General features: G+C 34.5%; 1 pseudogene; it reads right to left on the reverse strand.

The window, feature by feature from the left end:
- Positions 1 to 1,429: 1,429 nt before the first annotated feature.
- LOC127263508 (ADP-ribosylation factor 1-like) lies at positions 1,430 to 5,408 on the reverse strand (annotated as a pseudogene).
- Between the last annotated feature and the right edge of the window lie 295 nt (positions 5,409 to 5,703).

A 5,703-nucleotide genomic window follows, 5' to 3' on the forward strand; every position in this document is an offset into this window, starting at 1 on the left:
AAAAACATTGAAAAAACAAAAGCGCTAAATATACTAATTTCGAACACTCTAAAACAAATACGAAGTGCAATGTAATTAGAACAATAGAGCACAAAGTAAGAACAATCTATGACATGCTATATAATGTAAAGGAAAAACATTGAAAAAACAAAAGCGATAAATATACTAATTTCGAAAACACTACAACAAATATGAAATGCACTGCAATTAGAACTATAGAGCACAAAGTAAGTATAATCTATAGCATACTATATAATATAAAGGAAAAACATTGAGAAAACAAAAGCGCTAAATATACTAATTTCGAACACTCTAAAACAAATACGAAGTGCATTGTAATTAGAACAATAGAGCACAAAGTAAGTATAATCCACTACCAAAAAAACTGTTTTCTATTACGGCCGGAAAATCGTAACAAAAAGCCATATTTCGTGCAATTTGCGTATTTGCTACGCCTTTGTTACGACTTTTTTCCGTAATGTGTACTCGCGTAACGAATGTTTTTTGCCACGCCACTTTTCGTAACTATTACGATCGGTCAACGCTCCCTGAAGTATGGTATTTGTTACGATGTTTGTTATGAATTTTCTCTCGTAACGAAAGGTAGATCCTTCCGCGCGTGTGGCAGGACTTTTAGTTACGGTATTTGTTACGGAAGTTCCTCGCGTTACAAGTGTTTTCCATTGACCGGTTGTCAGAACTTGGTTTTTGTTACGACTATTTGTAACGGCATTGAACGCCGTAAAAAAATATTACCTACTTATAGTCACGAAACCGTCTGTAACAACAAATATCCAAAGACCACTTTTTGTAACGATTTTCTGGCCTTTTGTTACGGAAAAATAGCGTATTGTGAAAAACAGGGGGTACGCTGCAATTGAAATTGTTCGTAACAAATGGACCTGCTGTGATGCGTATGATACGAAAATAAATTACGAATACAAAGATTGCTATAAACATCATCATCATTACGCCCCGCGCAAACATTAATTCATATTAAAATCTGAATTCCATACCTACCAACAAAGTAAAGCAACCCATAGAACAAGCCTACTAGTATCTACACATCAACAACCTGTTCCGCAAAACGTGCTTAACAGTTCAAACACAAGTAAACAACGCAATAAGCAAATACGGTTATCCATCAATCCCATTAGGCACATTTTTCACCATACGAATTCAAACCACAAAGGTCTACGCATCAATTCCAGACATAGTTCAACAAAAACTCAACACAATCCATCCAAAGACAGGTTCGACATTCAATCCATATGACAAACGGGGCAATTAACATGGGTGTATCGGTACCAACATTTCAAGCCCGGCGCATGAGCTGCAATTGCCAACACAGAGATTACTTTAAGTCATACTTCTTATAAATTTCGGAAGGCAATACAAGAAAGGTATTAAAGTAGATCCTTACGTCCTTGTAGTTCCACTCAATAGGATCTTCACCAACGACATCGCGAAGGGTAGTCGCCCCAGCAATGGTCGGCAAAATAAGGGGTGTGTCCGGGACTGAGGCGGATGTCACGAAGACCTTGACCAGGAAAAGTGTGTCACCTACAGCATCCACAAGTGCAATTTTTGAGTATATTGAGCCATAGATATCAACAGACGTTCAAAATGTATGTATAACATGCCATAACACAGACATTAGAAGTGTAAAGCTTTGCAACTAGAACAATACGAGTATGTATATTCAGACATGTCGTACAATACATGGTATTATATCCATGAATTAGGTACCAAAGCACATTATGTATCCATGAATTACCAGTCTAGGCCCTCAAAGAGGCCATCTCCCTTTATGGCGGAAGTTTTGAAGATAGACCATTACCGATTCTTAATTTTGTGAAACTCTAAGGCCTCAGTTATCGAAGCATCATCCATTGCTCCAGGAAGATCCTGTAAGTCAGATAATGTTAAGCCATAAGAGAGTACACTTATCTAACTTGTGAGTGGATTAACAAGCAACTTCAACCGACACACAGAGTTAACAAGTATGCAAATGCATCAAGAAATTTATGCTTATCGTATGTAAATTAAGTGCAATGTTAATGTTTATATATATATATAGCAGAAAGAATGGTATAAAATTCCACCTGCTTGTTAGCAAACAAGAGGACAACGGCGCCTTTTAGCTCTTCCTCCTGGCAAGGGACCAATGTAATTCCATATAAGAAAGAGGAAAGTACAGTCAATCATTAACAAAGATCATCAACAGTTTAAACAAACAGTTTAACTGACGTAGGGAAAATTAAAACAACTAGAAACAAGAACAATTTTTCATTTCTATTTAAGTTGAAAACAAACTGCCAAGGCCTAAAATATTAAAAACCAAAGCTAAAGGTAAACAAACTGTTAAGTACTGGTTCAAGTTCCAGGGCCACCTAGGTAGGAACTTACTGTAAGAACACTCAGAGAACTTCAAAGGATTATGTGCAGCAAAATTATGCAAACGGTGGCCATTCAATATTTTACAAAAACTACTAAAGTGTTTATTAAAAAAACATCACTCTAATTCTATTATGTTCTTGAAATTTAAAGCTTCACAATTAATGAGAACATTGTTAACCTTTGACAACTAAAAGTACCTGTTGAAGCCAAGCACAAGCAAGTTGTTTACCATGAATATGTGATGGTGACATATGAAATAAAAAATATTTTCATTACATTCTTAAGATCTGTCCAGTAACATAGAGTTTAGCTTATTTGATCTTCCATTAACCTTGGTGTAAAACGGAACAAGAACATCCCCTTTGAAATATATAGGTGATGAACTTTCTTCTGATAGTACATAAATGGAAATATCACCTCCAATATTGCATGGAATTCTTCCTTGGCAACCACTAGTCTATCAGTATAACTTGAATCACTAACATATATTATCGCTTGAGTATTGGGAAAATAGGACCTTCAGTATGGCCTAAGCAACAAAGCAAAACATCTTAGCATCGATTCAAGGGATTAGGAAGAAATAAAAAGGAAAAGATACCGGAAAATAAGAATATCATTTAGTATATGTGTATCATGTGGTTGGTTCAAAGATGAGTAAGGTCTATTGTAAGATGCACTCACTCACCACAAGTCATGTTTTATATAGAAATAAGGATTCTCGCTATAGCATCATCTAGTAATAAAAATATGTAGCACTTTGGCTATCAACAAAAAAATGTACCAGCAATCTATCCAGATTTGAAGGATTTGGCAAAGTGTTGTCTTAATTCAAAATTTTGACTTATCCACTTATGTCTATATATAAACACATTCGAGATAAACAATCATTGAAATTCAATAGTTAACCAAAGCTCCTAGTGAACAACAACCAATGTGACTGCAATAATATAGCAAAAAAAAAAAAAAACTACTGCTAGACATTTTTACCACTTCCATTGAAAAATTAAAGTGAACTTGATGTTGTCAAGCACCACATAAAGTATTAAAAAATATACAAAAGAAAAAAGTTAAAATTTTTCTAAAAAAATAATAACAATAAAAGCAATTCCTACCTGAAAACAGAATATTATTTTGACAATTTCACCTGGGTAAACTATTTATCCATGGCAGTAATTAACTAAATCTATCAATTCTTAGATACAGAATAAAAAATAAAACATTCTATTGAAAAGTAAAAAAGTATGAAAAAAAATCATTAGAGAGAGATTTTAACATGGATTTAGAACGAAGAAATGTCATTACTGCACAAATCCAATAGGCAATATTAGACAGGGTACAGACACATGTCAGTATTGTGTGATTGAAAAGAGAACCATTAAATTGGACAAATTAACTAAATAGACGATAGAAATAAAAATCACAAGTAATTACTTGGAACTTTTTTGAGTAATTAGTTACCTGATACTGGTCTGCCCACCTACCACAACAAGGAAAACCACCAATGTTACGAATAAAAAACTTCAAAATGACTTCTTAGAAATGGTTGGAAGAGAAACTACTAAGTAATCACAAAACCACTTAGCATAAATGAAATTGTGATAACAAAGAGCATTCCCATGGTTATTTTCTTGAATGTTATTTTATGACTTCCACAGGTTAAAGTTATAACTGTGTTTTGTAGTTGCATTAAGCTTAATGGCCTAGATGCCTAATTATACTCTAGAATCACGACCCACCCTAATAAGCAAATCGTATGTCTATAAAGTAAATCATAACTTATAAAATCCTTCGGCTCCTTGATGGAAAGAATGAAAAAGAAAAAATAAGGAAGCAAGTTTAAAACATTTACATTCCAATCATTTAGCTCATGAGACACGCCGAAACTGCAAGTATAACAAAACAATATTCCTCCATCATTGGTGAAGTGATTATATATATTTAAAAAAAAAAAATATCTTAGGCTAACTAGAAGGATAATGTTGACTTGTAGTCTACATTCTCTAAGATAAACCTACAATTATCTTTTATAATGTATGGCAGCATTTGAAACCATAGCCAGTGGCAACATTTAATAGCTGATAGTTGTTACAAATTCATTCCACTGTGTATTAATGTGAATAGTTCATCCATGGACATCATTTGTTTTCATGCTCTGGAGCTCTAATGAGAGTGAAAACCTAAAGCCAAGAAGTCCTCAACTTCTTCTTTTCATAATTTCAACATAAATCACCAAGGGCGACACATGACACAGTCAATAACAACCAAACTCAGAAATTAAAAATTAAAATGATGAACCCCATATGAAAATAAACAAATTCACGAGTCCAAGTCAAACAGCAAGGATCCTGAAAGCCAAAAAACTTTGAAAACAATCCCAATTCTATTAAGGATGATAAACTCACCTAAATCCCAAACTTGGAACTTTATGTTGTTATATTGCACTGTTTCCACATTGAACCCAATAGCTGTAAAATGAAAAAGACATCTACTCATTAATCAAGTAAAGCAAAGTTTCCCTAATCATATTTTCAGACTACACATTTCGCATATCACCATTTGTCATATTAAATTCTGCCTATGAAATAGATGCAGCAAATTAATGAACTCAAGAAAGCAACCAAAACAAGCTCAAGAGAAGAGAATAACATAAAACAATTAGAAACAACGCAAAATATCCAAAAATTAGCGCGTTAAATGTCAGTCAACCCACGTTCAAAGAATAACAGTATCGAATTGCTTAAAGTGAGGATAACAAGGTAAGTACTTGGAATAGTAGACATTACTTCGCCCATCTGAAGTCGATCTGCAAAAACCAATAGCTATAGAGAATTAATTAAAAGTCATCACCACGGCAAGTAGGCAACCACAACAACATGAATCGTATGAAGCGAAAAATGAGGCATACGAAGAATGGTGGTCTTTCCGGCATTGTCGAGGCCCAACACAAGAATCCGACCTTCCTTGTTCCCGAAGAGTGAAGAAAACAGCCTCGTGAAAACAATTCCCATCTCACCCTCAATCAATTTGAGAGTGAATACGATGAATTGAATCTAACTATGTTATAATATATAAAATAAACAAATAAAGGATCTGATCTGATCCAGGCAAAGTATCAGCACCTCTTACCCTCCCTTTCCTGCACAAATTTGAAATAAAAGACGATGACTCACTGTAACTGGAACAATGAGTATAATTGTAATGCAAAAATGAAGCTGATTGGCATTGTGACGAAATACCTGTAGATGACAGTGAGCCAGGCTGGGTGCATCTCAGCTGTCAGCCCCGCGGCTGTGCGCGTTGTTA

This window comes from Andrographis paniculata, unplaced genomic scaffold (genome assembly GCF_009805555.1).
Source record: "Andrographis paniculata isolate CXL003 unplaced genomic scaffold, ASM980555v1 Contig170END, whole genome shotgun sequence".
Taxonomy (NCBI): domain Eukaryota; kingdom Viridiplantae; phylum Streptophyta; class Magnoliopsida; order Lamiales; family Acanthaceae; genus Andrographis; species Andrographis paniculata.